The sequence below is a fragment of the Micromys minutus genome, assembly GCF_963924665.1.
Source record: "Micromys minutus genome assembly, chromosome: 4".
Lineage (NCBI taxonomy): Eukaryota > Metazoa > Chordata > Mammalia > Rodentia > Muridae > Micromys > Micromys minutus.
The window spans coordinates 59,048,340-59,058,795 of NC_137973.1; the positions used below are offsets into that span (position 1 = coordinate 59,048,340).

General features: G+C 37.2%; 1 pseudogene across 1 annotated transcript; it reads right to left on the reverse strand.

The window, feature by feature from the left end:
• Window positions 1-5,420: 5,420 nt before the first annotated feature.
• On the reverse strand, window positions 5,421-6,432 carry LOC308419901 (heterogeneous nuclear ribonucleoprotein A1-like; annotated as a pseudogene). Its single transcript has one exon. The product of its transcript is annotated as a heterogeneous nuclear ribonucleoprotein A1-like (transcript).
• Window positions 6,433-10,456: the final 4,024 nt, after the last annotated feature.

Below are 10,456 nucleotides of genomic sequence, written 5' to 3' on the forward strand. Positions count from 1 at the left end.
TCTCCCTACCTTGTTTCCCTTCTACCAACTATTATCCCATCCCCCCCCCCCTTACCTCTATTAAGGTGCTCCTGCACTCACCCAACCACTCCCACCTCATTACTCTAGAATCTTCCTATACTGTAGCATCATGCCTCTACAGAACCAAGGGCCTCCCCTCCCACTGATCCAAGATAAGTCTATCCTCTGTTGCATATATAGCTGGAGCCATGGCTCCCTCCCTTTGGTTGGTGGTTTAGTCCCTGGGAACTCTGGGTGGTCTGGATAGTTGATATTATTGTTCTTCCTATGGGGTTGCAAATGCCTTCAGCTGCAAACTTAAATGCCATAATTCATTCTAAGTCAAGTAGAGAGTCAGAAGAAACTAGACACGAGAGGTCTTTTGTCCCTTGATTTAACTGCCTTTTTCTCAATCCAAACAAAATACAGTAAATTAAGCCCACTTCAATGCATGTTCCACCCACCCCATTCTGATACTGTGTGATGTGTAGACAGCATCCATGAAAAGAATACATTAACAAGGTGTCTCTAGACATCCTAGAAAACTTCCTGGTAACAAAACTAAGTTGAAATTGCAGTAAGAAGCAAGTATGGGATCTATTTCAACTAATTGTTAAAGACAAAGGTGAAGTGCTTTCTAGGCACCAGTGTTCTCAAAATGCCATGCACCGGTGTATTCTTGTCCTATTTACAGTAACCTGTAAAGACTCTACTCACAGAGTGGACACAGGTGAAATAAGTAATATCTGACAGTCACATATAGACGTGTGGTGTTTTCTACACTCGGATATTGCTGCAGAATGCACTGTCTCAATTTTGCTTGCTAGATTCCAGTACTTACTACACAGTGGTAAATCTTATTTATTGTTAAATTGGAATAAGGGGAAACACTTTGTGACACCCTAGCTCTTTTTTCTTTACTGGAGCAGTTATCCTATTTGTAGCTAAAAATGACCTTCGATTCTCTTGTCACTCCCATTTTCTGTTCATAAATTCAGACAAAAGATACCATAATCTTCATCAAAGATCTTATAAGCAAAAAATTGAGGCTTTTAATGACTATGTTCTTTCCTTTCTTTGTTTATCATTAGTATGTATGTATATATGTATGTATGTGTGAGTATTCATGCACACACACACACACACACACACACACACACACACACATACACACACACATCACATTTGTGAAGGAACGTCAGAGGACACACTTGTAAGATTAGTTCTCTCCTTCCAGCTCATCTTGGTTAGGATTTTATTGCTGTGAAAGACACCATGACAATGGCAACTCTTATAAAGTAAAACATTTCATGGGGGATAGCTTGCTGTTTAAGAAGTTTAGGTCATTACCAGCATGGTGAGAAGCAGGCAGTGTGCAGGCAGACATGGTGCTGGAGAAGGAACTGAGAGTCTTACATATTCATCTACAGGTAGCAGAAGGAGAATGTGTATAAAGTCTAGCCTGAGCACATATGAAATCTCAAAGCTCCACTCCACTTTCCCCAACAAAGCCACACCTATTTCAACAAGGCCACACCCTCTAGTAGTGCTGCTGTTTATGTCTATATGGGGGTCAATTAAACCACCACACAACTCTACACTAATTCCATCAGCCAAGCTTCAACCAGACAAAGTATTACACAATGAGCCATTTAGCCAGTCCCACCCACCTTCTTAACATAGCATTTGATTGGCTGTTACAGGCTAAAGCACATCAGATTTTAGTCATTCTATCATTAGTAAAGCCATCCACAGTTTTTTTTTTCAGGAATATTCTTTGATCTGTTCATGAAGACCTACATCCTTTAAAAAAAATACCTCTTTCATTTCTCATTTTTTATAATTTGTCTTTAAATTAGTCATGGGTTTATAAGAAACTGCTACACTTTTACACGCCAGAATAGCCCCAAGCATCCAAATGGCAAATGATGGTGTTTCATCCTTTTAGAGCACTTTAAGAGATGTCTTTTCATCTCTTTGGACTTTGTGGAATGTCCTATGTATTCATATGTAATTCAATACCAGCCTTTAAATACAGATTAAAATAATGTTATTTAAACTTCTGTTGGGGGAATAACTTTGTGATTCTCACATCATACACACAATCCCACTCATCTTTTCCTCCCCTCACTCTTGCCCTCCACCCTTTCATGCTCTGCTCCAATGGGGGAACAAATCTCATTGTGGATGCTCTAGTGTGTCACAGTGTGTCCTATACTATTTCTGCTTTGTCCACACTTCTAAGCTTGCAGATGTCCATTGCAATGGCTCATTGGTCTGGAACAAGGCCTCTGACTTCTTGTGAATACTAAAGCCTTGCTGGGAATCCTCTGGAATACCCTGATGTTGTCCTGGAGATCCTGTTGTGTTAGATCTGTAAAACTGGCCCCTTTTTGCACTGTAGCAGCACATTGATTGGGGTAGCTGTTGGGCTGGGTCAATTGGAAGCATTTGATCTGGACCTGAGAGGTATCTGAGCTGGTTAACTCACCAATTCTCATACACTTTTGCTTTTGGCGCTCACTCACCAACAACTCCCCACCTCCACAACCAAAGCCACATCTGAGAATTAAATGGAGACACTCCCAGGGTTATGAGAGTGAAAGTGTTTCTATTTTTTTAATCCCCAGATCTAAATAACCAAAACAACAACAACAACAAAAACCATGCCTTTAACTGGGTTAATCATCACCACTAAAACCACACAAATGGCAAGTGTAGGGAAATAATGTATGAGCCATGCATAAGCAATAATTAATGAATATTAAAATGTCCAATAATTTTTCTAGAGATCTTCTTGATCCTCTGCTCTACAGACTCCTAATTTTTCTACTGTAAGCATTCTGTTTCAATGTGCACTGCCATGCTCTCTCAGCTTCCCCAGGTTGAATACAGTGGAGTCAGTTATTGCTTGCCATCCTCAACGGAATTCCCTCTAATCACATTCTAAAATTAACTAGTGATGAAAGGCGAAAATGAATACAGAGCACTAGAGACGAAGAAAAATAAAAAACCTAGCAGAATTCATCTAAAAATATACAGAAAATATAAAGACTAAAGGAAATCTAATGGATTATATGAATAAAATATTATATAGCACAATCTGGAGCAAGTGGTTCATGACAAAGTGAGTAATATTTGATGGAATTTAGATCTCTGTAGGAAAGAAAATGCATTTTTAACTAGGCCTATTTTTTTTCCCTTCCTGCTCTTGTTAGCTCATTTATATAGTGATGAAAAGAAATCATCCCAAGTGCTGCTAAATGATTGAAGGCGACTTCGGGGACACTGTGAGCTTGCGCTCAGCTCCAGAATAATAGACAAATGCCCGAAGGAACCTTGAGCGAGCAGTCATAGGAGCGACCATGAGACATAAAGAAGCAGTTAAAAGACACTGCCAATGTCTGCAGCAAAACTATTGCTCTCAGAAGTGGAACTTGGAAAGAGGAGATTCTCTCTGGAAGACATTACAGATATTCCTTCAAAGCATTAGCTCCAACAGACTTATTCAATGGGGGACTTAGGAATTTCATCTTTCTAGCTCTTGGTAATATATTAAAATGCTGTTTCGCATTTAGAATCAACCAATCATTTTATGTCATTAATTATGGTTACTGTTCTCATTTCAGCAACTTTTGTAAGAGATTCTTGACAAATTACATTCAAAATTTGGGATGGAAAGTTTAATATTAACAGTGAAAAAGCTATAGCTAGTTTATTATAATTCCTACACAGATTCATTTGTTAGCAGGATTTCTAGGAGGAAATGTGTGAAATTGTATAAGAAAGGGCTATTTATTAAGTAGTTTTTTATTTGTTTTTTTTTTTAAGAAGAGAATTGGATAATAATATTTGAAACTTTCCCTAAGTTTGAAATTATATAATTTAATGTATATTCATTAATTACCATCATTTCATTGGACAATACATATTTAAACATATTTATATGAATACATAATTTAAAACACATTTATCTTGGGTCTGAGGTGTTATACCTTCTAAAAGTCATTATATGGTGCTAAATGAAGGCAGTATTTATTTAGTGATTCCTGAAATGCTGGTCTTCGTTCTCTGAGCTGTGTAACCTAGTTAGTATAATGCAGCTAACACCATTACCATTGATCCCATGTTTGTAAAACATATATAATCAGGTTTATCTTACTTGTCTCCTTGAGAACTAACTGGGAGAGCCTATATAAATATCCCACACAGATGAAGTCTTAATGAGATTCCCTCTTGTTGAAATCAAGTGTTGTGTAGCTACTTCTTCCACTTTGAAGCATTCTCTTCTAGAAGGAAGAAGAAGGCATATAAAACTCAAAAGCAAGTAGGGCTTTAAAGGTACAGGAAGTTCAGAAATTTATGACCCACAGTCTTCGCAAGATTATGTAAGTGGCTAACAGATGTCTGTGTGAGGAGAACTCTCTTTAGTGGAGCTGCCTGCATGGTAGACAGTAAGCTCTTGGATCCAGCTTTTATGTATTACCATCCATTGAGGTGCCAATATGTTGTCAAGATTATTTAATCCTAACCCAAAGTTTGTACCTTGCCTTAAACATTCAGTTCCTGAATAAAACACAGATACAACTATTATTATTTATAATAAGCCTTAAACAACACAAGAGCTAGGCAGATATTTATCCTCTGTTATTCAAATCTACTTTTCTATCTATAATCTCTAGTTATTACTTACTATGTTTTATCTGGGCTGATTCTTAACTCCAATTGGTCAGTTCTCAGGGTGACATTTTATTATTTTTTTTTCAAGAGAATTAAATCGTTTATTGAGTACACATGATAATGGACGATACACAAGCTTCATTCCCATCTGTTTTTTATCCGATACCGTTATTCATTTTTGATATTGCATAGGGTGTGCCAACAACCATTTCATAACCAAATTGTGACCTTGCTTGGATGACCCTTTCAACGGTGAACCTCATTAAGTTACAACAGTAACTGGCAGTTTAACAACACCAAGGCTTTTGAAGACAATGGCTTCTCCACCCAAGCAACCATAAATAAATTCCAAATGGAACTTGGCACTACCCTGAAGGAATTCTAACTTCACACTGTTGGGGAAGTTTACCAAGATGGCTTCAGAGTAGACTAACTTTACACAGCACATTCAAAAAAAAGACACATTTATTCAGCATCATGATCAGACTATTACATTTAGCAATCAACAGCATGGGTAAAAAAAGGTCTACAGTAAAACCTTTTGTTGGAAACCTTGTTCTGTTATTTCCACAGAACAGAAACTAAAATAACCTGTTATACAATTAGTCACAATACAGTCCTGGAGTTTTTGCCCACACACCTGAGTATTGTCTAAAACATGTCTTCTTTGTAGCAGTTAGGCCCTGCCATCACTGTGCTTGGCTGAGTTCACAAATCTGTTGTAACCTGTAGCTTCCCTGTCACTTCTCTGGCTCTCCTCTCCTGCTAAGCTTTGTTTCCTGGCTGTCATTAGACCCTCCTGCCACTGCCATAACTACTGCTGCTGCTGGAACCACCATAGCCACCTTGGTTTCATGGTTTAGCAAAGTATTGGCCTCCACCACCATAGGGGCCAGAGCTCCTGCCTCCAAAATTTTCTCCCTTCATTGGTCCAAAATTTGAAGACTGGTTGTTGTAATTGCCAAAATCATTGTAGCTTCTACCACCTCCAAAATTGCTTCCGTCATTGCTATATCCATTATGGCCATCCCCACTGCCACCATATTCACCACCACCACGGCTGCCACCAAAGCCACCACGCCCACTGAAGTTCCCTCTTCGACCAAAATTGTCATTTCCAACAAAACCACCTCCACGACTGCCACCAAAGTTTCCGGAACCACTTCGACCTCTCTGGCTGGATGAAGCACTAGCCATCTCTTGCTTTGACAGAGCCTTTCTTACTTCACAGTTGTGGCCATTCACAGTATGGTATTTCTGAATAACAATCTTATCTACAGAGTCATGGTCATCAAAGGTGACAAAAACAAAGCCCCTCTTTTTTCCACTGCCTCTGTCAGTCATAATTTCAATCACTTCAATTTTCCCATACTGCTCAAAATAGTCTAGTAGGTGATGTTCTTCAGTGTCTTCTTTAATACCACCAACAAAGATATTTTTCACAGTTAAGTGGGCACCTGGTCTCTAAGAATCTTCTCTTGACACAGCTCTCTTGGGTTCCACAACTCGTCCATCCACCTTGTGTGGTCTTGCGTTCATGGCAGCATCCACTTCCTCCACAGTGGCGTATGTGACAAACCCAAAGCCCCTGGATCTCTTGGTGTTTGGATCTCTCATTACCACGCAATCGGTGAGTGTTCCCCATTGCTCAAAATGGCTCCTCAGACTCTCGTCGGTTGTTTCAAAGCTCAGCCCTCCTATGAAGAGCTTCCGCAGCTGTTCCGACTCCTTGGGAGACTCTGACTTAGACATGACAGCAGGGCAATGAGAGCCTTCTGCGATGCTTCCTTGTCCCAGGGTGACATTTTAATGACTCACCTAATGAATGGTGACTTCTCCATCCTCCTCACCTTCTCTCCTCATAGTTCTTCTCTGGAACCCTAAGCCCAGGAACCCTAAACCCTGCCTATGACTCTTCAACAAAAATAACTTCTGGAAATACTTGCTTGGGTCTACAAGCAGATTCTTGTATCTTGGGGATGGAACTTAGAATTACAATAAGCAATAAAAGACAAAATCAGCACTGCAGAGTCTGATAAGTTTTTAATTTATTATTAGTATTATTATTATTAGTGGTATTACTGGTATTAGTAGTAGTAGTAGTAGTAGTAGTAGTAGTAAGGAGAAAAAGAAGAAGAAAAAGGAGAGGAGGAAGAGGAGAAGGAGGAGGAGGAAGAGCAGGAGATAATGGACCTTTTTATTAGCTATGGTATAAAGAAATTTTTCTTAAGTATAATGTTGATGGCTATAATTTCTATGATTTTGTTGAGTGGAATAAACAAAATATAAGCTTTTTTACACCACTACAAACTAGCTTATTGATTGTAAATTGAAGTAGTAAATATTAATAATTGTCTTGGGGTATAGTTTTCTTAGAATGATTAAAAAGAAATTAAGAAATCTTTTATGTACATTCATTAGTGAACTACTCTCAAGACCTTCTTTGAAATTATGGCAGGTGAGTTGGGATGATAGACTCCACATCTGAATAAACAGAGAAACAACACAATGAGATTAAAATCCAGTGTCTTTTCTTTCCTGTTTTCGTCTTACCACTTTTGACTTACAAGGAACCTCTATCCATCCCTGTAAATAGATTCAACCAACACATGTCATTTTTCCACTGACACTAGATTATAATCCATGTTGTGTTTTTGATTATATCAGAATATTGATTATAGTAGACAGATAGACATGCAGGAATCTAAGAAAGTAGGACATTTCAGTTTTACCTCTTGTACATGAAAAACTCAATATAATGTGAGTCGGTCTACATAAGAGAGAGCTGCAAAGACTCTCGTGAGTGTGTTCTCATGAAAGACCAAGAGAAGCCAAAAAAGCCACTAAGAAGAACAATCCCAATGCTGAAACATCCAAATAGATGGCTTGTGACTTAATGTTTCTACTAGCCAGAAAAGCTTCAGACTTCATAGGGCATCACAGAGACACCTAGACAGTGAAGCAAAATTACTCTAAGACTAAAGGTTGTCCTCTGCCCCTTTTTTGAAGGAGGAAAAGAAGAACAAGAGAGCATCAAAATAAGTAAATCAGACAGTTTGTATTTTGAAGACTCCTTAAAAACTAAATTTGATCCAACTATCTCATCTCTGAGAATATATCCGAGGAAGAAAAAACCCTCATGCTACAGACTGAACCACTCCCCATGTTTTTTCATACTGGCAAAAATGACAAGTTTACCTATCATGTGGCTCAATTTTGAAGTGATGATATATTCTTCAACAATAAGAATGAAATCCTGTCATAGCAAAATGGGTGGAACTATAAAAATGTTGTTTAAAAATAGAAATAATACTAAAAGGAAAGATGACATGGTTTTCTCATAACTGAAAGTTAAAATATGGTATAAATGCAGAAGAAATGAAAACTGATTAAAGATTTTTTTCTAAAAGAAAGTGAAGAAGAGATAACATGTACCAAAACAGCTATCAGGGTAATATTCCTGCATCTGTCTTCCAGCATGGTACTGTCACTGTAGCTCACGGTATCATTTTATTTATTTTATAAAAATCAAGGATTGATGGGCTAGAAAACTTTAAATATAAAGAAATGAAAAGATGAAGAAAAATTGTTATTTTATTATTACACATTGTGTACATGCATTGAAGCATCATACCACATCTACGATTATCTATAATTATTCTGTATAAATTTTAAAAGACTAAAATGAATGTTTTACAAGAAAATACCTCTTTATTAAAAATACAGATGCTGTCAGTCTTTTCAGAACAATAAAAGAGTAGAGACAGTGTATGTTAATTAAATCCAACCATGGGAAAATGTTTTGAACTGCCTAATCTAACTGGTAGAGCAGAGAATCACATGTGAGTGAATGTGTAAACCACAGGCTGCTGGAGACTGTGAGCTGCAGCTCAGAGCACCAGAGAGACAGATGATTAGTCAAGGAGAAGACAGTCATAGTTACTAGCCAGGATGGGAGCCAGAGACAGACAAAACTGAGCAGTAGAGAGCTGCAGGCCCATTTCAAGCAAGTGCAAATTATAACTCAGATCTCCCATAATGGGGAAGAGGAAGCCAGGGCAAACATAATGAGGAGGAGATAGTTTACATTCTTAAAAATTAAGTAGAAACAGTAGATTCATAGAACCTAAAAAGAACAATAAATCTTGAACATAAAAACAAAGAAAACTATACCAAGGCACTTCAAAATCAAATTGCTGTTAAAATGGACATTAAAAGAATTTTAAAAGCAGCCAGAAGAAAAACACGGATATGACCCACAAAGGAATAAATTATGCTCACATTATAGAAGGGTGAGTCAGAAAACAGTGATATCTTTAAAATAGCAAAAGAAGAAAAGTCAATCGATTCAACATGTTCTAAGAATTGTTTAAAAAATTGAAACTTCTCCAGATGTACAAAATGTAACACCAGGTCTACATTGAAAAATTGTTTATCTATGAATGGGATTATATAATGTAAGCACATACATAGAACAAGCGCACCTGTTTCTCTGGACAAAAAAGGATTATAGCAGTTGAAATATGTATCTATGGTTGAAAAAGCAAGAGTGCTAAGAATTGGAAAATGACAGATAGATGATAGATAGATGATAGATAGATAGATAGATAGATAGATAGATAGATAGATAGATAGGTAGGTAGGTAGGTAGGTAGGTAGGTAGATAGATAAGTGAGTAGGTAGGTAGATAGATAGATAGACAGACAGACAGACAGATAGGCAGACAGATGGTAGAGAAAAATTTCAAAACCTTAAGAGTTATTTTTAAAAGGTATTTTCCAAGCATAGCCATGTATGTAGTATCTAAAATGACACAAATATAACACCCACTCTGGGACACTCTGCTTTCTGGACTTACATAATTCACCTTTATAATTTTTGTTGTGCCCTGATATATTTCATATTTATTCTATGTGTTAGACCCACAAATGAATACAAACAAAAACTATGTATTAATGCAACATATTCTCTGCATATTTGTGTTTGTTACAGATCTAAAATTGAAGTGAACTGATTTTAGATGTGATGTCTAGTAGATTATTGAAAGCAATAAAATTATTTTTATTTTTGTTTTATTCAGTTATAATTGACATAAAGATCTGTGAAGTATACAACTATAAAATGTAGTATTTACAGAGAACTTTCCCTCTAATAATAGAAGATACATATTCACAGAATGAAGATAAACATCAAGGTTCCAGAGGGTTCAATCACAATGAAACTATCTAGAAATCAGAAGGTAGACATTTTGACAACCATTAAGGAACATGACATCTCCCATCAAACCAGCAGATTTTTTTTTCAATAACTTTGTGACTTCTTATTCTTGATATGAAAAAATGTAGCCTGGTTTGCAAATAATATGAAAAGTTTGACATTTGGCCCTTGAGGGTCAGAGAGCAAATAGTTCTACTGCAGTTCTGTGGAAATGGCAGAAGTCAGAACCTCCTGGGTAAGAAAGGAAAGTTTCACGCCTCAAGGTACAGCAAGCAGGGTTTTATCTCAGTTCTTAAAATGTCCTTCTCAAGAGAGCAATACAAATACCAGATGACATCTGCTCATGGTACAAGTGACAACAAAGCCAAAGTCTGGAGACCTAAATTCTTTTCTTTTTAGCAGATAAGTGTGTCTGTCATTTGTTCCAGAGATTCTGTCCTCTAAATCTGTTCTCAGACAAACATCGGGGAAAATGCTCCGACAATGTTGGTCATTCTATGCCAGGATGTTTCTAGAAAAATTAACATCATTGAAGCAATGAGGTTTTCCTGTAGTGCCC